Source organism: Diadema antillarum, unplaced genomic scaffold, assembly GCF_040938485.1.
Source record: "Diadema antillarum isolate AM-2024a unplaced genomic scaffold, OU_Dant_1.0 scf00000066, whole genome shotgun sequence".
Lineage (NCBI taxonomy): Eukaryota > Metazoa > Echinodermata > Echinoidea > Diadematoida > Diadematidae > Diadema > Diadema antillarum.
In genome coordinates this window covers 1,229,830-1,256,530 of record NW_027270955.1, presented here as the reverse complement: position 1 = coordinate 1,256,530, position 26,701 = coordinate 1,229,830, and the positions used below count along the sequence as shown (strand labels likewise).

Genomic DNA, 26,701 nt, shown 5'->3' with positions numbered 1-26,701 from the left:
TTGCATTGTATTTTTTTTTAGAAGAATATAATGTCAATAAAGTTTATGAACATGTAAAAATATTGATAGATTAGTTTAATTACATGATTAAAATGTACGACACGTCCAAGGCAAGTAACATTAATACGGGATGATAAATCCCTGAATCACTCTATGGATTTACATCCCAGAAAAACTGAAATACACTTTATAAATCATATATTTCTAATCATCTGAATAAAATTTTGGTAAGTATAAGAAGTATTACAAAAATATGAACGACATTATCCAAACATTCAAAAAGTTATTATTCTAAGGAATTAAAACATGCTAAAGAAAATTAAAAAACCACATGAAATAATTTAAATAAAATGATGAGTAAAGACAAATTACGGTGTAAAACATAAAAACCTTGAAATTCTATTGATAAAGATATTACGCTGCCAAAATTGAACAAGTTTTTACTTCTTCTTCTTCTTCCTTTGCAAACATTTGCCCTGAAATGGCTTCCAAAATACCTTTTCGTCATAGCAATTTTACGTAGCAGCTCTTCGAACCCAATCAAAATACCATTCGTGTAATGCTAACAGACTAACGCGAAATATTTGAAATAGTCAAAACTTTAAAATGCCCAAATGCTAGAGAATACTGAATTGCGCTGAATTGAATTGAATTGAATTGAATTGAATTGTTTTATTGTCCACAATGCGAATGTGGAAATGCGCCTTCCACCAGCGTTACACACAAGATATACAAACAGATATAATTGTTCATTGAACAACATATACGTCACAGATTACGAATAACATGAAACATAAATGTTTTGCAATACTTGTTGCAGAAAAATGAAAATAATAACCGTTATATTCATAATACATATTACATATATCTCATTCAATTCATTCATTTAAATAAATTCTACAATCTGTTATATATGTTAGAATCATAAGTATTGATCGTATAAAGAAAATATTCGTGATAAAGTTTCGCCACTAGAACATTTTCTCCAACTGATCACTTTCTACGGGATACTGTCCTGATCCATTTAAAGAACAAAAAGGATTCTATTTTATAGAAAGAAAAAAAAATGAGGTTACCTTCTTTAAATTTCTCCTTTACCATGTATATAAAAATATTGATAAAATTTGTACATAAAACATTGATTTTGTTTGTCATTGAGTGAAATTATCATTCACGCTCAATTTAGCTTTCGGGAAAATAGTTCTACCAATTTTGCAGTAACTAACCTAGTAGATATGATAACAAACTCTCTTTAATCAGAAAAGTCACATAATTTCCTTATTTATGGCTTTCAGTAAAACTTTCTACACTATCGACCATAATATCTTACTCAATGATTCTATAGTTACGGAAAAAAGTTCGGACATGGATGGAAAGCCACCTCTCAAATTGGCAACAATATATAAAGCTACCTCTCAAATTGGCAACAATGTATTTCTATTGATGATGTAAAATGTCTCACATGAAGTTGCGGGGTTCCATGTGGTTCTCTTTTTCGAGTTATTGATATGTATAATATTATTATGTATATTGTTAACTCTTCCCCCATTTTCTCCTTCATGTGAATTAAATTCGCCAAACATACCAGCATTTACAATTTTGAAATGTTTTCCTCAGTGCGCTTTAGTGCCTTTCTGGCAACTGGCTTTTATATCCATCACGTGCATGTAACAATATACCCACCAAGGCCATTATTAGCACACAAAGCTCTTAGACATCATTGACCTCATAATTTATATGGAACTAATTACCGAATTCTCTCAAACAGATACACCTCTTGACTCCCTTTGAAAATAAGTATGAAAGAAATGTTTTTAAGTCAGTATGTAACAAATTAAACATTTTTTTTTGATTTTATATTGTACTGAGTAAATGTACATATCATCTTATCTTTATATTTCATACATACATCTCATATGAAGACTCCGAAACACATTTACGGGACTAAGCACCACCCCAGGCCTTCCCCATCCCCAGCTCTTCATGCACACGCACTTTCACCTTTTGTATTACGAAAGTAATTAGATAATATCATCTTTCCAGGGTTGTCACGCTTTAAAGCTTTGCTTCTTCTTTTTTCTTTTGCCAATCACCGCAACGCTATCAGATATTCCATAATGAAAAGACGCAATGTATATTGCTCGTTAATAACGATATGCCTGCATTATATTGTACTTGTTTGTATCACAAAAGTGAAAAATATACCGTCAGATTGATTAAAGCTTGTGTATGTATTTGCTTTGCAAAATTTTGTTCTTGAAAAAGTTACAGAAACAAATGCGTAAAACAATTTAATGACACAATTAAATAGTGTTTGATTACAACTTGGGCTAAAAATCTCTTTCGTTTATAACTAAGCGTGTAAGTTTAAGATTTTTGTTCTGAAACAAGCCTAGGGGTATTCTGAATTTTGCATACGATTTTTAAATATTTTCTTGTCTGCATTGGCGTACATAATCATACCCCTTGGTTATTGTTACTGGTGACAAGTTAATTGACATCAATAAATTTGTTTTCATGGAAAGGGATTTATCACCTTTTGAAATCCAGCTCTTCACTTGATGATATCTACACGAATTTACAACGCCGCTAAACTTAAAAAAGCGATGGCAATCAAATTCTAATGAAACACCACCCCACCCCCGATTTTACGCTTCCGGAATCTATCAACCCTAATATTGTTGTCTGACCTCTACTTAAATGATAAACCACACAGAGTCGGTTCTAAATTTTGATCATCAATTCGGCAGGTTTAGACTGAAGTCTTATCCTTCCAATTGATACAAACCCAACATGTGTATCATTATTATTATTATTATCATTATTGTTATTATTATTATCTTTTTAAATAAATGAGGTCCATTGATATGATCACATGACTCAAAAAAAAAGTTTGTAATCTATCTCTCTTTTCCACTATGGTATATCACTCTCTCCCTCAATTGGCATATATGTAATGATTACACATATCGAACATGTTATCAATTTCATATCGGTCTTAATGTCGATTCATCTATTCACATGTTTCAAGTCTTGTTCAAATTCAAGGTAGTCTTCCCAGGATAAAATTTGACAGCATAAGCAGGCAATACTCATTGTTATATCAACGTTTACTAAAGACTTCAATCCAATTCAATTCAATTCTGTTTGCATCTGCAAAAATAATAAATAATACAACCTATGCACTTGTCAAGCCATGTTATTGAGAGATGAAAAAAAAAGAGAAATACAGTTCATGAAATATAAGACAATATATATACAGATGATTATATATCAGGAAAACAATGTACACCGTGCAATAGAAACAAGAATAGATAAAAGTGATTTTTGTGTCTTAGGTATGCATTGTCAAGAATGCTTAAAACAGATGAACTGTTTGATATTTTTTTTTTCTCAGTATGGGTGACATAGTATTTCGTTGCAGGCATACGTAGTGATCACTCTTCCTGATTAAAATGTAAAGAAAATGAAATACAAAAAAAGTATACAAACAAAGTGAATTTTTCTTCAATCTTCACACTAAGGAAATAGTAACTAGACATTGTACGTGTGATATAAAAAACACCCTGTTTTTGGCACACCATTTCTATCGAAAGGTCTAATTTCAAAACATTACTGCACATTTCTTTTTTTTTTAACTTTGAAACATGTCTCCGTACAGTGCAAGGACCACGAATGATATGAGTACCTGAGTGTATATACTCTATGATAACTCTTGTAATATCCCCAGTTTAACACTACCATTAGTAATGATAATTTCATTTGTTATAATTTTCAGCTCGCTTGGATGCATTTTTTCTAACAATTTCTGAGCTGTAATACGAATATCTCCTTTGAAGTAGAATATGTCAAAATTAGATATTTTGTATTAACTAAAATGCTCCTTGATTGCTCCCATTCTGACTTGGCTATGGAAACTGCACTTCATACACTTCCGCATGCAAGTAATCAGAACATCAAGTATATGTTAAAAAAAACCCACAACAAGTATGAAGGCACAAAGAAACAGAAATTAGCCAAGCATTGCTGAATAAAGGACGTATTAAGTTCTCCTTAGAAGGTTGTAGAAGGGACGTTAGTTTTGAAATCAACAAATTTATTTCATTTTTTAAAGAATAACCGATACTGATGGATTACACTGAAGACAGCACCTAGGTAGGGAATGACATGCACAGGGAAATTCTTCATGCAGTGAAACATCGTGTGAGTCAAGGAGGAATGAATTTTGACAACTTAATAAACCACAGAATGCTATCATCCTAATGATGCAGACAGCAGGCACATCACTCCTGTATCATAGGCGAGCTGTGTACGAGGTACATGTAATGTGTGCAGACATGGCGTCGCAACCCGTTCAAAGGTCACTTCCTCCGTGCCAATGTGATGAGCTTGCAAGCCACTTCCGCTCAAGTTCATCGTAGATGGCGCTGGTTCATGCAAACCTTCAAGGACTCCGCATTGTTACCAGGCTATGGCTACATCTAACCAGTGGGTTATCATTTCCCTATTCAAATTGTGTGATCCGACATATTACGTGGACCCATATCTTATCACATGGCGATAAAGCGCCTTAATGAGCTCACGGCTATTAAAGGTGCAACTGTGCATGTATACGTAAACATGAAAACCCCTGCCAATTTCTTTCTTTTATGCAGTGTTCATCAGTTTCAAGATGTCAAAGTAAACGTGTTATGCTTAAGTTTCATCTTCTCTGCATCCAGAGAATTGTTCCTACTTAATATGCACGTTATAGTGAATTCTGCAAAGCTAGACAAAATAGAGAATGAACAGAGACCAGTACTTGTAAAACAACAAAGTGATTCCCATGAGAAATCGATATGCAAGAATTATATTGTTAAGAACAATTGTAGCTCACAATAATATGTATTGTGATATCTTTCGTCTCTGAACAAACTATTTGAATCACTGGCCACAACGCTTTACACTTCATAACTACAAATAAACCTGACAGTAAAGAAAAAGAAATACAGACGGATGCAAAATAGATTTATCAAAAACTGCAAATAGACAGCCGGTGAAACTACGATCAAAATAAGGGTAAACATGCTTTCTTAAAATGCTTTCAATACGACAGCGTTTGATAACTGCACATAGATTAACGGTGAAAATTTCTAGAAGTCGATCAAGCTAGTATCGATTTTTGGCTGCCTTTTTAAAATTTCAGATGTGAGTTACCAAAAATTAGCACGTTTTAAATGCCAGTGCGTGAACTTTTCTCAAGTGTTTCCAGGAAAATGTCATGCTTTTGCTGATCGTTACAATTCGATGTGCACGTTTCTTTAAAAGTGGATCATTTATATTTCCTTTTTTTATAACGCAAAACAAGAATCAAAACTGTAATTTTATGGGGACGGAGGATTACGTCCAGCGCTGAAATATATTTAACAAGGCACACCGCTTTCGAATGAGACGCTTGCTCTTATTGTATTTCACAACGCTCTTGTAAGCTTCCGACATCATCATCACTTTTATTTCATGCTGACGAGCATGTAATCTATAGATAGAAGCTTGTGATGTTTTCCTTCCATAAAACATCCATATGAGCCCATTTTACAACTTTTGCTGGCAGCGGTATTGAGATATGTACAGTATGTTGGCATAGTCTATGACTGGCACAATTACCAAGACTCTATGGATATTGTAATAAAAGACTGAACTTTCACAGCATAAGTAATAAAGAGCAAAATACGGGGGAAAAAATATTTGTCATGCCCAGAGGACGTGAACAGAAATTATGTTCATAAAATGCTTCGTAAGTTGTCGTGTTCTTCACAAAAATTGCGTGAGCACAGAAACTGAATGACAAGGTTTCAAGCAATTTTGTCGTACATCACTAGACCTTGTACTTTTCTTTTTAGTGAGATTATATTAAGTATTCTGGTGACTATTCAAATGTTTTGGAACAAAGAGGGGATACAGCGGTTTGCTGGATTTTTTTTGTCATTCCAAAATGCACTCGAAGAAATAACAGATACCCAAAATGAGCTTTGGGAGCGCGATTTGTTTCTTGGGTGTAACATTTGAACGTTTGAATGAAGCAAACGGTATTACTGTAATGCTTGAGTCGTTAAGAATAGAAATGAAAGTGTACGGAATTATTCTGCGAGGAGGGAAACGTAGTTGGACAAATAAAAAGCAACCACAGGAATATCTGAAAGAAAAAATCCTTCCATAATGCTCCATAGACTCAAGCCTATCCTACATAACCCACATGAAGGTGACACAAGTGTTGGTTCTTGTGAAGGAAAGCCTTTCAAAGATTTTATTTTCTTCTTCTTCTTCTTGAAAACGAAATCTAGATTGTTTTTCCCCTTGGTTACCTCAACTCTTATTCAATTTTGTTGCAGGTGGGCCTTGCATAGATAAACATGTTAACTTGCAGGGGTGCATCTAACAGTAACTGCTTTATTGTAAAAGGACAAATCGCTGTATCTACCATGCATTTTTAAAAAAGAACATAGCCCAAAGAATACATTTCTTGTGAGGAGCAGCTGGTAATGATCACTGTTTCATAGAGAAGTGTCATCATACTATTTATATTTGAAGATATTACTGATCCATGGAAATTTTTCTTAGCAAGGATATTAGCTAATTGAAGTAACTTAAAATAGACACTGGAATGGATTATCCCATTACGGTTTCATAGTGCTGGTAAAAATGGTGCATTGTGATCTAAAGGTTTTTCTTTTCAGCTCTGAGAAACGAATTCTAGGAGAATTATTAAAGAAAATCGTAAACAGGAATACATTTTTGATTATACGTTTCTCGAACACATGGAATGGGAAACAGTTCTATCAATACAGGTTATCTGAGTTGTTAACTGTTTTGCAATATCTTTATGACCTACGAAAGTGATATCATATGCAATTTCGTACACGCACCTTCATATGATAAATTAAGAAAGATTCTACTGATGATAATAATATGCATGGATGTGTAGTGGCATTCAGCAGGTTCAATATGGTAATACTATTTCAAACCACACAAAAAGTGCAGTCCATAGCAGTTGAGAATCGTCCACGTAATGTCTATATTCATATCATTGTCCTATTCTATTACCCCTGAGAAATGATTTATGGCCGAAATTGTAAGGAACAGGGAGAAGTAAATTTACCAAAATAAAAATTAGGCTACCTAAGTGGCCTTCTAGAAGGCAATACTTATTTAGAAAACATTTGCAGCATGGAGAAAATCGCCCCTGTGTTCATCGAATAATAAGAAGTTATGGTTTAATTTTTTACATTTCCGTTTACTGTTTTGTTATGCCATTTACGGAAAGATTCCAAATTTTGTTTCGATAACTTGGCGCAAATCATAGAGTCAGAATTATGGTCATAAAAAATTCCATCGTTGTTATTCTAGTTAATTGAAGCATGTTATGATGGGGTTAATTGCTGACAGCTATAGAAACAAGGAACGTCGTGTTTAGTATTGGACATCCGTTGCGATTGTGTTTCAAATGTCTGTGCAGATTCTGTAATTTCTGATCGATTAAAGTCTCATTCAAATTAAAGCTGCTCGGTGATATATATTCTAAGTGGCACAGGATCGCCGCTACTTTTTAAGTTGTATAAGGTTGTCACTATCTACCATAAATCTTGAGATGCCAATTTACAGAAACAATTTTTTACAATTTTAACATGATAAAATACTCTAACACACTGATAATGCGTGAACTATATGTGAAGTCACTTTTTGTCAAAAATCTAAAGCATTGCCAATTGTCCGAATTGTGCATCCACTGTGTGAATTTTGAACATTGACTATAATGGTTTTTGATGAAGCTGAGAAATCATATGCCATGTAGAAAAAGGGCGGCACAAGAAGAACACAGAAAACGCAACAGTGATAGTAATATGGTACAACACGTCATGGATATCTTTGGAGAAAAAAAAAAAAGAGAAATTGGCTAACGTCTGAAAATAGCAGTTAAATACGTCAAAGAAAATATATTTCTTTCTTGCGACATAAAGACCAGCTGTTAAAGATATTATTTTTGACCATTGGTAAATACATTGTTTGTTTGTTTGTTTGATTTATTTTTCTTCCAACACAAAATACATAAATCAAGATTATTTTCAGTAATATCATATTGGAATATCAGTAAGCAGATTACAAGTACATGACTCAAAGAAGGAAAATCGATGTGTAGATTAATTTCATTAACAAAATATAAATCGTATTACCAATATTCCAAATAATCATCTGAGAAATTATGCGGAAGAATGACTGCCACTATAAGCAAAAGCTTGAGCACGTGGCAGCCCAGGGACCTATCTACATAATACACACACAAAAAAATTATATTGTTTGCGGAATGGAGAAATACTACAAAATATAAAACACTGTAAATACATTATGTTTTTATATTCCTAGTGCATAGATACGAATAAGAGTAACGTGAAATACGATGATGATGATGATGTATGATGATGTTGACAGGGTAATGATGAGGAAAAATGTGATAATGAAGATGAAAGTGATGGTGGTTATGCTGAAGATAATGGGAATGAAATGAAATGATAGACACAGAAACATTGCGTATATTTATTTTCGTTTTAAATCCAATTTACACGAAAAGAAATGTGATCAAACAAAACAAAATATATATTCAAATGCTATATTCATAGATTGTAATCTGACAGTAATGTACTTTTCAATCTAGCCTTGAACGAATATAAAGTTTTACATGACTTAACATAATCTGGGAGTGTATTCCAAAGATTTGCTCCATTATGTCTTATAGATTTTTGTGCAATTAATAATCTGGGATTTACTAAATGAAAATTTTGCGAATTACGAGTGGGATATGAATGAACGGTATAATTCAGTTTAAAGAAATCGTGAAAAATGTTTGGAAGTAAGTTGTTCAAATACTTAAACATAAAAAGCAAAGAATGAAATGTATTAATATCAAATATATTCAGTGTTTTTAACTGATAAAAAAGTGAACTGGTGTGGGCTAAGTATTGTGATCCAGTACAGATGCGAATGGCTTTCTTTTGTAGTAAATAAATAGGGTTGAGTTTAGTTTTTGAACTTGTAGCCCACACTAGATTACAATACATAATATATGGTAGGATTAAAGAATTGTAAAGCATAAAAAGAGTATGTTCAGGAAGATTGTAAAATGTTGCAAGGAGAACTCTTAAGCAAATCGTATGAAAGTGTTCTGACAGACACAGTGAATGAAAAATCGTAACCTATGTTTGAAAGTTTTACCTAACGGTGACAAACTGAAGAAGCATTAGAAATTGCAGGTAAACAGGCTTTATTTGTTTCTTATATCGTTGAATGTAAAATGGTTATTCAGGAATTTCATCAAAATGGATGACACCTAATGCTTAGACGTACCTTTAGTAAAAATTTCTGAATTTGATGCACTTGTGTTCGTCTGCCTAAAATCAACGATCAAAGTGATGCAAAAATTGAAGAAATCACACCTTACGCAAGGATCTAAATTTTCGTAACTCTCCCATTGCTACTTGATACTAAAATAGAAGATACACTATTTGTCCGTGTTTTTCTTGGATCCTGTGGTATAATGGGACCCTATTGCCTCTTGTAAAAGTATAGCAATTCGCGAGTTTCGCATCAGTGTCCCTGCTGTTACTGTGAACCGCTATCACAGTTGAAAATTAACACTTCTTTCGATTTGCGTACGGAACATTGATAATTCGATCTAATGTATATGGGTATGAGTCCATCTGAAGTAGTATATGGTATGATTTAATAATTGAATTGCATTTTCCATGATCATATCAACCAGTTTATCGATTTAGAGTCTGTTGTTCCATTGTGGGTTTTTTTTCACTTCATGGATATTGGTGAGCGCTCTTTCTCATGCTACGTATATGCATGTGCTTCAGCCTGCTGAAAATGTAATCTATTACAAATTTTAGGATATGATTTGACCTCCAATCGAAGATGTGACACTTTTACGAATGCACAAACTGAAATTTGGCAATTATCTGCTGGCGCCACAGGAAAAAAAAATGAATAGCGGTCAGCATTCGCCATCTGAAATTCCAAACTTTCATAACAGCATTTTCGTAGGTGATTCTTCGAAATCTTCGAAAATGTTTGAAGTGCATCCAACTGCGGTCGCTGAAGTTTTGACAGTAAACGTCAGATTATGACGTTTATCGCGATATGACCCAAGGAATTATATTTAGGACTTTGCTTAAGCTGAATTCTAAAGAACATTATCAATTGAGAGGACTTTAGTCATAAGGAAACCAGTGTCAAATGCAAATCTTCCAGTTGTCACTATAGAGATCGATGAACAATTGTTACAATCTGCCACACTTTTGACCCGAAAACCGCACGCAAAATCTCGTCGTGACTTTTAGGAACTTGTTTCAAGTAAGGGAACTCAATCAACAAATTTGATGTGATTTTTATGATGTGCTATCAACAGAAGTCCTACACACAGATTATTAATCCAAAATCATTGGAAGTGATCCATCAAAGTCTCATTTTTTTTTCTATTACAGTAGAGGAGGTTTATGTTCTGAGATAAACTCAATAGGTCTTCTTTTCTGCTAACAAGGTGTCACCTATAGAAGTGTTGAACCATGTACAGCATTGAATGAATAGTCGTCATTTTGTCAATCAAAATTTCCTTTTTTATTATGTAGGCATATCTCTTCATATATATGATATTCTGCTAACAGTGATGAAAGGAGTGAAAGGAGTACATTTTAATAATACTAGTTATTCTAGGTGAATTTCATCGTTTTCTCTTTACTGTTTGTAGTTGATAGAAAACAGTCCTCCCGTGAAGTATGACGTGAATGACAGTTTTATAAGATTACTATCTGATCATCGAAGCTGTTGGCTTTTTTCATATCGTCAAAGGCGGAACCACCTCCAAAAGAGTGATTTATCTCCAATAAAATTGGTTAAAATAGCAATTTGATATGATTATTGTAATGTGGTTTGAAGAGGAGGCAACCACAGTGACGTGAAATTTATGTTTATATATCATTTCATTGTGAAAAAAAACCGAAGTAAATTTGAACTGAACTGAACTGAAGTGTGTTATCCTTAAACCAAAGGAATTTCTCGATAAAATCTCCGATAATGCAAGGTTATCCGGGGAAAATGTGGTTGCTAATAGTATGTTTATGTGAAGTTACACAATTATCTCACTTGTGTTGCCTCTGTTGCTCGTCCCGGCGCTTTTGTTTATGTGCACTTGTCAAAATGCAGTTTTCAGTTTCATATAATTTTAAAAATTTATAGGAGTAAATATCTTGAAAAAAGAAAAGAAAAATGAATGATGCGGGCATGGCTATTTCCGATGCAAACCATATATTACGTCGAAAATGCCACCTAGTGGAAAACATCGTCAGATAATGTGACTATCGTACACGGTTGCAATGAAGATTCCCTTGCAAAATTCTGAACAGGTATATCAGTTAGACACAGAATTTGTATGTATAAATATATTTATGTTTATACGTGTAAGTTCGTTTTGTAGATTGAATTTAGGAGTAAAATTTTCAGTTATGACAACAAACAACAAATTGCTAAACGTGTGCTTGTAAGAACTTGTAAGGACGTGTATAGTACCGCTCTTTATATTGTTAACTAAATTTGTACTACTCGTAATCACTGATGAAGCATCAACTGCAACCGCATCTCTAAAGCAGTGATAATGTGAATGATAACCCACTCTTGATTTACCAATTATTAAGAAATTCAAGTCAGCGAGAATAACCAAACCAAGACGAAGCCATGACTACCGGTACTCCAGCAGAATCATGCGGGGACTGGGCTGGGCGGCAGTGTCAAAAACATGCCGCCTTCGACGTGACTCTACTGGCTGTCTACGGTCTCGGACCGAGCAAGCGCAAGCACCATGATTCACCGCCAGCAGTTCCCCGTGCTTGCACTCCGTGCTGATGGGAAATAACCGCCAACGGCCTCTTAACTTACGGGCTTCATTTTGTCAATATGTATGGCCGTCGCGATTCTCGTATCTCTGTAAATTCAGATTAAAGCGAAATAAGATGGATAGATACTCGATGGAGATACTCTGTTTGTACAAACACACACACACACACACCCACAAAAATCTTATCCTAGAAAACAGCAAATCGCGAATAACACACACACACACACACACACACACATATATATATATATATATATATATATATATATATATGTACATATGAATTCATGCTTCCATTCATATTTTTTTCTATCTATGTGTATATTATGCAGCTATTCGCAATTATCTATATATACGTTTGTGTGTGTGTGTATGTGGGGGCATATCCACTTAAGAATATAAGGTAGTACGTTTTTATGAATCTTTTTAAAAAGGTATTATATCTATATATTTATATTATATACATCCTCAGTGTGACTGATGACATCTGTAAAATTTGAATAAAGCACGGCTTTCCATTGCTATACAAGTATTAAGTAGTGGACATAGCCGTGAAACTTTTGACAGTCAACTGGCCTTGGGAAGAAAACGTTGATTTAAAGCGCGTAGCATATTCGTTCAAGGACAAAAGGTAATAAGTAGAAAGTTCAATTTTTTTTTTCAATTGCAGACCATCTTATTACGACAGCCGATCATAGACCAACAGCTTATAAGAGAACGACAACTAAGGAACAAAGTTGTAATTTTTGTTTCAATTTTTTCCTTCTGGCGGGTATATTGTCAGCGTTGGTTGTGATGGGCAGGGGGAAGTAGAATTTGCTTTCATCTATACATGTACATCAGGATCTCTGAAGTATTCAAGTGCTGGGTGTGAATAAAAATGGAAACAGACACCAATGTAAATTGCTACTTTTCCTCATGCAAGAATGAATCAACGTGAATCGGAACAAAAAGGGACACAAACATATTTATTATTATATCTATAACAGTGTAGCTAAAAAAAATTATATTGCATAAGTCTTGCTTAAAGAACAAAGCAAGAAAAAGGGAACAAAGGTTACGCCCTCCATCAACTTTCGCACACAACAGAATGTTCTTAATGCATTGATGGCGCATTCAAGTTATGACTCATTACACCTTGATTTGTATGGGCATTCACAAGTCTAACCTTGGTAAAGGAACGCCAAGGCCTCCTATAGAGTAACACATGTGATTAAGCAATTTTTAGTTACAATTTTTTATATATTTCCCCTGGAGGTGATTTGAATGTTGCTTTATCCATTTAATATTCCAGTGACTGGTCGATAAATCAAAGGACTACTTGCAAAGTTTCGAAATTCTCGCTAATTTTGTGAGTTAGTGATACGGCCAATCAACTGACCAATCAACGATCGCCATTTAGAAGTCTGCACTGCCACGCGGAGGGATACTAACCGGCCTTAGGGTACCGTTGACATATCTATCCGGGGGTGCGTGTTTCTAGAAAACAGCGGGTATACGTAAATTGCTGAAAGGTCGGGTTTACAGCCTTCCTTCTTTTTCCCCTTTTGTATACCTTTGTGTCTGCTCATGAAGCCATGGTTCTATTGGCTGTTGTAAACGAAATGTGTGCTTGAGTACAATTTAACGGCAGGGGGAAGAGAGAGAGAAAAAAAACTGTCTGGCTTTAAAAGCTGTATTATTTTATACACTATATAGGGAAGTAGACAAGCAGGCATGCAACATAAATAATGATCCCACATATTTTGACTGTCTGTGGTTTTCATCGTACAATAAGCTGTACGTCTGGGGCGTTTCTAAAACGGCAGCTAACAGGATTCGCGAAAAAGAGCCATTTTATTACCAGTGTTACAAGGTGGCCTCTTTAACAGTATATTTCCTTTGTCTAGGAATTGATGTACATGAGTTAGCGGGTTACATGTGCCACGTGCGCCGTTAAATGCAAATTACATTGCTAATTATAACGGATGAATGGCACATAAAGATATCTGTTGTGTACACTTTCTATAAGAATTGCAACTGTAACTGAAAAATAACAGTAGCAGGAATAGATAGTCGTTAGGAGATGTCCATTTATTCACTCGAAGTAGCTTATTCCTTTCAAGGGGATGGCAACTACAATAATGGACTTCAGGATATACAGTTGCTAGAGATCTTCATCCTCCAATTAATGCTACAACTCTCGTAGATAATACCTTCAGTATCACCACCCAAAGTTGACACTGATTTCTGTGACAAACATGTCACATATTTTTAAAAGTGACGAGAGTTTCGGGGCAATTGTAGCGAATAACGTTAGAATTCAGTGAAGTACATCCGTATGTGTAATCTGAATGTGCAGTATACCCTGATGCAAACTGTCAGAGAAATAAAGCGTAGTTTGAAAAAGAAAAGACGACGAATACTTCCGATTTCTGCATTAAAAGACACACGGATATCTACGATGCCCTACTGTCAATTATATATCCTTTATATGGAAAACGCGTTGTATTATAAAGTATGTATCCATTACCTTTTTTTATCCTTGCCCGCTTTAAATTTGATCCTTAATGTTACTTAATATGGCAGAGAGTGAAATCGGAATATGATATGAGTGCAGAAGTATGCAATATATCAACTCAACAACGTATTCGTTATCAAAGCGACTGGAAACTTGAAAATCGAAGTCTCTTAAATCAATTTGCATTCTTTAAAGATTTCAACATAAGAATAGGTATTTTTGTCATATTATACAGTCCGCTTCGAAAACAAATAAAACATACATACAACAAAATTAAGCGTATTAAGCTGATTCAAATCTTCAACTTCTGATTTCAGTAGGTAATATATAGATATATATGTGTGTGTGTATATATATATATATATACTCTTAAAACACATGGTACATGAAGATAAATTGGACAATATACCAATTAAACAACTATATACTCGAATGAAGAAATATATAATCACACGTGCATGAACAGAATGATGATGACAAATTCGTGAAGAAGTGTGCAAATTGATGCATCCACATTATATTTGAAGTAGTCTCCTGTACTTCCTCGCGCAGGTTATTTCTTTACATGCATGTACCATTTTGGATGTATATGTGAAGGTTTGCCAACCACGCAGGTGGGATTTTATGAAATCTGAAATAATCAAACATTTGATATAGGTACCTGAGTATAATTTTATTCAAAAAGTATCACGATCTTCCCGAATTCCAATGTGTCGTGACATCATTTGGGGGGAAAAAAAACTTCATAACCTTGCCAAACGTGTAATATCCGTGATTTTGGCAGTCATAACATCATTGACAAGAGCCATTGATATTTGAACATCAGCATGATCAGAGGATTTCATGAAAGATATTCTTGCTTGAATGATAACTCACACCTTTTATGATTGCATTAAAAAAAAAAAACTGTTGATAAATGCAGATCATCAAATCCTTGTTTTAGGTCCAGCACACTGGTCCTTTGATCTAAATTTGTTAACAAAAATTCCTAACATCATCATCAGTATATCATTATGATCAAGAGCAAACGATATTTACTCGAAGAAAAGCAAGAGACAACTTTATCAATCAATATATTGTTTTCAGCTCATATTGTGATATGTCATACGTATTCACTTCAATCTATTATGACGTTTAATCTAAACTAATGATTATAGTGATGATGATTATGAGAATAGCATAATATATGCACATATGTGTGTACATATTATGCTTGTGTGTGCGTATGTGTGTGTGTGTGTGTGTGTGTGTCCGGACGTAACTCAGACATTAAACCATGGAATATGCTAAATACGGTATTTGACTGAAAATACGGTACTAAATATATGCTCAAAACGAAAGTTTCATTTACAAAATTTCTGTTATCTTTGTTCCAAGGAATGTTTGGATTTTTCATCATTTGAAAGTTTAGAGTCTGGGGAATTCACTCACGTCAAAAATCTGAAAATAATATTCGGCAGCAAAGTTAGTTTTTCATGAGAACAAGACACATTTTCTATGCATGTCTTTCTATATCTTCCTCTGTCTTCATCTATCTACGCATATGTATTTTTTTTATTTACTCTTAAAACCAAGTATACAGGAAATATTCAGTTTGAACTATGAATGTTTTAGGTTTCAAGCTTGGGGTTTATTTCACATCTTTTAAAACGTACAACAGAAATACAACCTTCCCTGAAAAGACAAAATAAATGGGGATTACTCTTTTTGACATAACATGTTTGTTCCATTTGTAGCATTTCTCACTTGACCCTTCCTCATACTCAGTCGTACTGTGCATTCCAAGAATGCTTCCAAAATAGATACTAAACAGGATTTTTAATGATGTCACATTTGAATGAAAATGATAGAGTTTTAAAGTGAAATATGATACATGAAACTGGAACTGCAGGACGTTTTTGAGGGGTTTATATTTACATACATATACTTATGTACTGTACGGTTGTCTCTTTGTTCCTTAGATACTCTTTTCTTTGGTGTGGTTAAGTCATTTTGATATTGGATGTATAAGTCAATCACATTCAGCTTACTTTGGAATTTTCAGTTGAGGTTGTCCATCAAAATATACATCTATTCTAGACTCCAAAAATAACTTTTGCACTTTCAAATACTTTTCTTTATAGTGTATTAAACACGGGCAAGGACAAGTATGCTGTACATAAATCAAAATCAGGGTTATAGGGTAAACCACATATATATATATATATATACATATATATATATATATATATCTGTGTGTGTTAACATTTATAAACATAAACTCTGTGAGCAAAGCCTTACTAAACGTATGATTGTAGGAGTAATCAAGGAAATGTAGTTAGTATTCATTTCCTAAATGCTTGACAGATAAAATGACAGTATGTATGAAAAAAGAAAGAAAGTGGTAACACTTGAGATTGTAGGTTCTCTTCATGTTTATTTACCAGTCAAACCATAGTTGTAAATAAAAACAACGAAAATGTACCTATGACACCAGGTATTTGTGGGGTTTTTAACAATCCCTTCATGAGACACGTTAAAACACAGTACAGAGCTTTGTTTTTCTGATGCAGTCACTGTGCCATAGCATGTTTTTCCAACACTAATACCTCATTTTAGAATCATTCATAAAACTCTTAGTGAAAGATTTCTCATCTCTTGGCTTTGAGCACTGACTTGATGGATAATATGTTAGACAAAAATATATAATCAGGCTCACTAATTTGTCTACTATAGATCTACCGTGATCTCAAAATCTTAAACACTTCTTGTGTTATTTTCATTGAATTGATAATTACTCCATATTCCGTTCTATTAAACCGTTTTTCGGATTCTTCAATTGTTTTTATTACCCCTTTTTTTCAATGTCATGTCATGTATGTCATCGCGATGTTCAAGAAGTGTAATTTCATTAATTATACATAACACAAGTTTCTTACATATAATTTGACAAGAAATTGACCTTGGGGCAGAAGCAATGTTCGTATCATGCTGTAATGTTATTGTCCTCATGCTAGAATCAGCAGTTTAAAAAAAAAAGCGAAACAGGTGAAGAAGAAAATGGGGGAACCTTTGTTTCTTCTTTACATTTTAGGTAAATCAAGAAAGAGAGAGGGTTGACCATGGGTATTTCATTTAAAAGTAGGAAAATAGGTTCGCTGATGCAACAGTATTATTGAAGTAGTCGGTTAAGATGCCACGTACACAAAATTAAGTGTACCATAATCACATCAGTTTGCTTTTTAAGGCAAGTAACAAGGCATGTAATGCGTAATCTACTTCTCGAAAGTTTTAGTGTGATATATACCAGTGTAATAAAATGCAGACGAATTGTGTTCTGTATCTGTTCCAAAGTCTGGGCATTGTTTACGTGTTGAACAGGCGAACGATAGGCGGCTAGTTTACGAGAGCTCATAGGTATACTACCTGTGCTTTTCCAACGTCAGACCTTACATAGATGTCATGAAATATATAGAGAGAGTAAAATAGAGCTTATCTGAGTTACTAGGAATATACGAGAATAATGTCACTCATGAAGCTATATCAATACTATGCTAAATGACATTAGACAGCCCGTAAAGGCGTTTTACCTTAATTTTCCATGTCACTTAAACTTTGAGAAAAAAAAAGTACTTTCGTATGTTCTGTAGAGCAATTTAATATACTAGGTTTTCCAACAACTGAAGTAAGGAGAAAAGGCAAATTACGTCACGAGAGAAAACCGTTACTAATGAAGAACAGACAAAAAGTCTGCATAAAGCTACTTGGAGTAGGGGCTGCTGGGTTTGTACCGGGCCGAATCTCCCCACTTGACGGGCTGGTGTACCGTGGAAGTTGAGCAGCTAAAGGAGAAGTAATTCTGTCCGTTGCATGAAACGTATTAAACAATCGTGACCCCGTACGAGAATGCAAGAACGAATAAAATCTTCGAATATCGTATGTCATTATAAACTACTAAGATACCGGTGATACATAAAAAATTGAAAAACATTTTTCATTTGGCATATAACCTGCTCTTTAGACGAACGGTATAAGCCTGAGTCTTGACACGTAACGTTCGTACACCGAGGGTTCCGGGGCACACCTCATTTCTCGATAAAAAGTCAAATGCTTAAACCCAGTTTATCTGTGGTACAGGTTTCAAGCTGTAATACTTCTCGCTTCAACTTTATCGCGGCATATGTGTATCCAAGAGAATGTCATTCCTTGCGATCTAAGTTTTATTCTGATCCATGTATGTATGACAATGATACGAAAACCAAAAGAATACAACTAAATCGAATCAAGATGAATCGAACATCACGTTAACCGGCACCAAGAGTCAAAAATATCTTAAGGTCACTTCAACGAGCAATTCGGTTGGTTGTGTGTTATCAACGGTTATTTCGTTCCGAGTCTCTTTACCGTGCAAGTCTTTGCAAAAAAAAAAAAAAAAATCAGTGTTAGATGTTAATGTATAAAGTGATATTGTAAATGTGTGATATGGGGACTATAACAGAGCAATCCATCCTGAAGTTTTATTCATTTTCATTTCATTTCATTTCATTTCCGACAATAGTATGCAATACAATATGGCTTTTGCATATACAAAGAATTGGAGAACAATTTGACTTTCGCACATTCAAGCGAAATTGATGCAGATCATTTATTTTTCGAACAAAACATAGGTTTAAGGAAATTCATAGGCAAACTGTAACTGAAACGTATCAAGGAAAAGATGTCGGATATGGAGGGAACTGCTAATATGTAAGGAAATGGAAGGAACTGGTAAAATGCTAAAATTTAGGGAACTGCTAATGTTAAGAACATGTCTGTGTCCAAGACGTGCCTGTAATGTCTGAACAATATACTATTGTGAAGATATAACCTCGACCTCTCACACTCATATCAACGCCGAAAATATTGAAAATAAATGCAATGAAAGTCACACTGCGGACCGAAGTAAACTGGGGAAGAATGTAAAAACTTTTCATTCTAATGCTTCATTTACACAATTAAAGGAAACGATGAGTAGTGTATTCTACCTTTGACTGTATCATCACATGAAATTGGTATTTTATCGAACATATATTCATCGAAGAAGTGTTTGAAATACATTGCAAAGATAATGGGTGATTGATTTTGAAGAATACTTTCACTTGAATTGTAAAAAAAAGAAAGGAAGTGGAATCGAATCAAAGTGCAAATTAATTCAAATCGATATATTAACAAATACACACAAACAAAGCCAAAATCTGCAGTGAAATAATCATGCATCAATTAACAGGGAATTTCAAACTTAAACGTTTTGCAGTTAACCATTAGACCTCTTTTTAGCAGGAAGAAAGAAAGAAACCCAAACGTTATTAGGAAAGATATATTTCTTTCTTAAACACAGACAGACAAATGAGCAGAATAAATTTAATGAATCTAAACATCTCGACATAGTTTGACAACAAAACGTTACAAACTGACGATAATAATGTCTTCACAAACTTCATATTCAACTTTTAGGATACTGCACCATAATGGTTAAATGAGGGTTCATCCACCTGTGCCTGCATAATTTAAAAAAAAAAAATATCTCTGAGCACTATTTTCATGAGGTGATTTCGTCAGTTATGATATTGACATATGTATAATATATGAGTTATGATTTAACAAAAATCATTAATTTCAGTCAAAGTCGTCAGCCTGCAGTGCGTTGAATGTTCATTACTGTTAGAAATATGATAGTGACGAATGCTGAAACAAAATAATGAGAAAGTGACAATTCCGTCAAAATTACATACATTTATTGATCTATCAATTCTCTTGAGTTATGTTGCAGTATCTAAATCCCACTTCATTCCTCTTCTTCGTTTCTTGTTAATAATGTGTTCGTCTATTCATTTCTATGATTTGTTCATACATGAATTTTATGCATGAACTTAAACACAGTTATTCACGTTTGCATCATGATAACACTACTGTTACAGGTCACCGTGGCCGTTTTCACGAAGAAGGAGCAGAAAACATCAACTTTGCATCTTTGTCCGCATATCTAAACCATCTGCGTGGTCAAAAGCCTCCAAATAAAACTGTTGTTTTGCTGGCTGGTGCGCCTTCCTATACCATCTACATGGTCCAAACTCTGCGGTCAAAAGTGGTAGGTCATTTGCCTATTACGTGTATTAGAGGGGATGCCTATACCATCTACATGGTAGGGGGTATAGCTCCTCTGTAATAGTAGGAACGTTGCTTACCTTTGGGCATGCTATCAAGCAATAATATGCCTCTACTAGTAAAGGAATAAAATCCAGGCAAAAAGTTAGTTCCCTTGTAGTAACGTCAAAGGCACAAACCCGCTTCAAACGTTTTGTGTCATATGCATATACAAATCCAATTGGGTATTAATCTCTGATAGGAACCTAGTTCACGTCAGTGAATTAAAAGGGCGGCTGTCCGGTAAAATATTGCAATATTAAGATAGAAAAGGAGACATTGTATTCATCTATTCTCGACAATTCTATTTGGGACACAGGTCTTCCCTTGTTAGTGTAATTAAGTGTATGAACTATCAAGTAACAAGCTCCAAAATGCTTCATGTAAACTACCTTTCGCTACCTTTCTACTGCGTATTACATAAATTGTGGTTTCATTTTCATAATGTACGTACATATACACTCTTAAAAATGAAATGGTAAATCAACATCTTATATGTTACTCCTTCAACCTGTTTGTAAATGTGAAATTTAGCCGACAAAATGTTGTATTTTATTGACTGATTGATTGATTGATTGATTGGTTCCTGCATTATATCATTGCTCATGTAGATACATACACATATATCATAATATTATGCATTGTTGGTGCCATACATATTATATACATAAACATTAATTGTTAACAAAGTAAGTTTCTTCATTGCCTTTACAATGTACAACAAAATATATCAGCGATGCAATGAATAACACAGAAGGGCTGCAGCTTAAGCATTGATTGATTTGCATGCAGCCCTCGTACATAATCCATAACATATAGGAAAATAGGAGGGAGGGATGACTTGCATAGAGATAGGATAGAAGAAGGGAGAGAGGAGAGGTCTGTCTGCTTTCGCTAATACACAAAGTTAGATCACCTGGATCTCTGAATAGTAAAGCATGGCAAAGTATTTTCTCACTAAGGTACAGGTGAACAGTTACAGGTCATGGTCGGTTACATAACATTACGCAATAAATTCAGAACGGCGATATTTCCACGAGGGAATTTCATATAAAATACAATTACAATGACATTATAAGCTCACTGATATCCAGAGAGCAGTATTGTCTTTACAGCTTTCTTAAAAGAGTGCATAGACTTTAAGGTTCGAATTTCAGAAGGAAGAAAGTTCCAAATATCCAAATTTACCATTTGTGAAATGGTAGTTCAACATTTTGAGTGTTAAATCTAAAATTTTCCAAAAGGTTGGAGTGAAAAAAATTTAAAACATTGATTTACCATGTATATATATAGATATGTAGATACATATATGCACATATACACAACAGGCGTCCATATTACAGCATAAACATACATTTGTATATTAGTCAATAAATTCCTGGAATTTCCCCGATTACGTGAGATCTAATTTCTGAATTTGACTTAAAAATCTAGAACCTATTTAGAATAAACATTTGCACGGCTGGACGTTCATGAACTGATAGGATAGCTTGATGAGAATCATGAAAGAAGCAACTATAAAGGAACAATTATTTAATCTTGATTAAAGACAATGACGAGGAATATCCCAAACGGTATGTTAAATTCCTGAATTGTCGTAACTGTTTTCTCTGAACGAAAAAGTTGTGACAAATAGATTATCATCTCTGCGTTCCACGCAGTCTAGGAAAGAATGGAAAACAGTAACGTTTCCTCCACCCCCTTGTCAATGCATAGTTACAAGAAATATCTTTTCTTAAAGGGGAAATCCAGTCCAAGTATAAGTTAGTCTGATAAGAAAGAGTAAAATATTACGAATTCAATGGTATGAATTTGATCGAAATCGGATGAAAAATAAGGAAATTATGACATTTTGAAGTTTCGCAATTTTGGGGGGAAACAGTTCTTGAACAGTCAGTATGAATACGCAAATGGCAAATTGAGCATGTCATTCGCTCACAACTTACCATATAGTTTGTAAATAAAATTGTGAAATTTCCAGTTTTTTCACTAAAACCCAATTATGCCCGAGGCTCAAATCCTCGTATATGTAACTAATCACTGTTCTGAAGTTATTCAGCCTGGAATAACGTCATGTTTTAGACTTCAATGACAGAAACATTGAATTTTCGTCATTTTCTTTTTTACACGATCAATGGAAAATTGTAAGGATGTGACATGGTTAGCTCACTCATTTGCATATTCATATCCACTGTACAAGAACTGTTTTGTAGAAATTAGCAAAACTTCAAAATGTCATAACACCATTATTTTTCATCTGATTTCAGTCAAATTTTTACCGTTGAACTGGTAAGATTTTACTTTTTTGTCAGATTAACATATATTTGGACTGGATTTCCTCTTTAAATGACAATAGAAAGGAATACAAAACGTTAACTGTTTCGCCAAGTTTTGCAGACCTAAACCACATATGCCGTTGAGCAGGTTAATGAAAAGGTGAATTTCATTGATGTGTTTTAAGTTTTCCTCTTGTTTAAACCTTCTTTTTTTAAATCTCTTTTTTTAGAGGGTGTGCTCAATGAAGTCGACTTGGGACATTATCATATAACTGATAAGTTAAGACCAAAGATTTCTGTAACTTGACGTTAAAAACAACATGATTTTTTTTGGGTTACTGTAATCTACACCATAGAGATTAATCTTTTATGGCATGTGCCACGTTTTGATACCTGATCGCTATTTTCGATAGGTCTCTTTCTCCAAAGTAGAACTTGGAGTCATAATTCAAAGCCAACTGGAAGTGAACAGATAAAAACGAACAAAGATGTAATCACAACCATGCAGAAACCGCAGAAAGAGCCTGCACGCATCAAGCAAATAGACGAAGGATTTCTCGGTGCAAGCGAAGAAAATAACAGTCGAAAAACAAAAGCATTTCTTTCCACATTTAAGATCTACACGATTTACCCCTTCATAAGAGTTTATTTGAAAGGAAAAACCCGCTGAAATGGTATTCAAATCGCACACAACATGAATTTCACTTAGCGCCTTCCAAAACAGGGTTCATGGATCACAACCTACTTTTGCTATCACCTCGCTCGTGTGCAGTGCCTTTGTTGTGCAGTACCTGTCTTTCTTCTCTCCCTACACCTGTTGACTCACGCTGCTTTCCAGACTTTGTCGGCGTAGGTTTCCTTTGTTTGGCGGCCGTTGCCGTGACTCGTTCCACTAGAATTTCCTATAGAAACTATCTGTCACTAAAAGTGTTAGTAGTTTTTGTTGTTTCCTTATTTTTCTGTGTGCTAGTGTCTTGTTCTATCTTGGCTGGTGATGCTCTTATACCAAGTAGTTGAATGCATTCAGAAAGGAGCATTTATGAAGTGATTTGGGTTTGAGCCCAGTTCCAAAATGTGTTTAACGGTGTTTAAGTTTACTTTATTAGGTAGACTACTGTCAAAGTAATGAAGCATTAAAGCTTCGTCGACATTTTTGACGTAAAGTAGAAAAAATGTGATTGAGTCCTACCTCTTCGACTTTTTCAACGAATTGTGATGTTGGCATGATCTTGATTATGCAAAGTAGTGGTGTCATCAATTCGCAATTCTCCCATGAGCTAAAATAAGAAATGTCACAAATACACATCTGTGCACTATAACATTTGGAAAACTTTGTAGCCAGTCTTATCAATAAACTTCAACTTAGATTAAACATATTGGCATGTCATACTGGATATAGTCATACTAGATGCTATTTGAGATACATAGGGCATTAATTCTAAATGTCAATTTGACCTAAATAATTTCTTATGTGACGCATGCTGCATTTGCAAAATGTAAAGTTGTACGGTTCCATCATCCTCAAGAAAAGAAAAAAAGAAATTCAAAACGCCTGTAAATTCGTCTTTAGGTACATTTTCCACTTACAAAGGGAAAATGTCTCAGCAAGCAAATACATTGAAGAGTCTCACATTATTTTTGAGTCCTTTGTGTGCACATTAAGTTCCTGTGCATATACATGTGTGTGTGTGTGTGTGTGTGTATGTGTGTGTGTGTGTATATATATATGTGTGTGTGTGTATCTTACGCACATTTGATTCATCGGCACAAAAAGGGGTAATGCTGGCAATATCAAAGTTATAAATTTTTCATGATTTGATACAAACGTTTGCAAACTGAAAATCACTGATGCACTGTCTCATGCCAAGACAGCACACTCATGAAATGAATTAATTGAATGTACTTTTGGAAGGTTTTTTCCTTAGTTTATTAAATCATGACACAGATGTTACACCGTAAATTTTCTGTACAGATTGGCGTACAACAGTTTGAAGCAAGCAAATACGGAAGACTACATTGCATGGAATATACAAGACGAAAGATGGAATACCTGGTCAGTCCTTGAATGGAGAGGTTTTTTAAAGAACATATTGCAAAGTATCTGCCACAAATACGTGGAGGTCTAGAGAGAGCTGTGTTTCTGTGTTTCCATAGTAACTGATATTTCTTTGTGTATGACACATTAAGACACGACAAGTCATTATGCGGAATAAGAAGAAAGTGACCTTAATAGGTTTACAGAAGGTAATTGACTTAAAAAACTCCATAACTTTACACAAATAACATGATGCAATGTAGCGATTTTCAGAAAACAAACAGCATCGACTGTGTTAATGATTCCTTCTCCTCCCAAGAAAACTGAAATTAAAACATTCGGGTGACCTGTGAAGCAACTGCTGAGGTCATGAAATCATCAAAATCTACCATTACAGTAAGGTAGCTCGGACTAGGTGTGTTCAGACATGGGAACATTTACTTGGAGTGCATGATACAATTTATTTTGAAACTTGTTAGTAGTTCTCATTCATTTTATGCACGTCAACGATTTAAACCAGCCCATGTGCAGATAAGAACATTATGTGTCCGTTTGTGTCCGTTTGCCTGTGCTCTCAGCAACATCATGGTTATTTCGGCCTTACCTATTAAAAATAATTATGTTCTTTTTTTTTTATTGGACCCAGATGACCCTTTGATACGTTTTCAAATCAATGCTCCAATTTTTTGAATAAATAGAAATTTAGCACAAAATAATCATTCAAAGATTTTCTTTTCAACAGAGCGGCAAAAGGAGACTATTTGCCGGAATTGGCCTGATGTTCTCCCCATTGCTTTACGACGATTCTTCAAAGCAATTCTTCTTTTTGACGTCATGTGTCTCGCCGCTTTGTTTATTTGGAACTGCTTCAAATTTCGCGGTCGTCGAGGGCTAGTAGGCCCACCGACAGCCCCAGCCAGGGCAGCTCGTCGGGACGCAGCGCACATCGGCTGAGTGGCAGGCTTCCCCCATAGCCTGTGCGTCATGAAGGGGGATAGAAGACGGAAGCCTCACGCGACAGGGGGCGCGACCTAGCTCCGCTGCCACGATCGTTGGAAGCATCTCGCCAGCAGCTCCGGAGAAGCGTGATGTTGTCTTCAACCGGTGATTTCTTCCTTGCAGTTCCTGTGCCTGCTGGAAGGTTAGGACCCCATTTTGTCTACTGTGATCACTCCCTGGCAAACTCAATAAATGACTCCCAGTGTTGGTTTCCAGGTGATGGTAAAATGCTGGCCGGCAGCAGTCGTGCACCTCATGTTACTTCTATCTTCTAACAAACGAGATACACAAGCACACTGGGTAATTCCTTTCCTTTTAACTTGAGATTGGTGTAATAGTTCATCAACAATGAATTTGAGATGAAAAGTATGTGATAAGATGAAGTAGATAGGAGAAAAACAGTGCATGCCAGACCTGTTTTTACAGGAGCATAAATGCTTCACCACAATAAAAGGTATTTGAAGAGCTTGCTTCCAAAAGGCGCTAAATCCATCATTTTGCAATGGCTTTAGCGCCTTTTGGAAGCGAGCTCTTAATTTTGATACACAAGTGACTTTCAGCACCTCTTTGTTCTCCAGTGGGGTTTTTCCGACAGATTGCACTTTATTTTGTTAGAAACTTTTCACAAAATGGGCTTTGACGTATTAAATCATCAAAATAGTTACTGGATAAAAGAATCAAAATATAAGACGAAAAAGAATAAACTTTATTTTGCATTTGTATAACAGAAAACGAAAATTTTCTTATATTTTGTATGAGCTTGCCTTCACTTCTTGTTCTTGTGTTAATCACAGGGAAATTTTGCA

The 26,701-nt window shown here is 34.8% G+C and overlaps 1 long non-coding RNA gene across 1 annotated transcript in view; it reads left to right on the top strand.

Moving 5' to 3' along the window:
* LOC139716541 (uncharacterized) overlaps nt 1-26,701 on the top strand; it is a 45,896-nt gene that overhangs the window by 16,774 nt on the left and 2,421 nt on the right. Inside the window, exons 2-4 of the long non-coding RNA XR_011709902.1 lie at nt 20,360-20,529; nt 24,834-24,914; nt 25,639-26,037. This is a non-coding gene — a long non-coding RNA (uncharacterized lncRNA). The remainder of the gene's footprint in view (nt 1-20,359; nt 20,530-24,833; nt 24,915-25,638; nt 26,038-26,701) is intronic.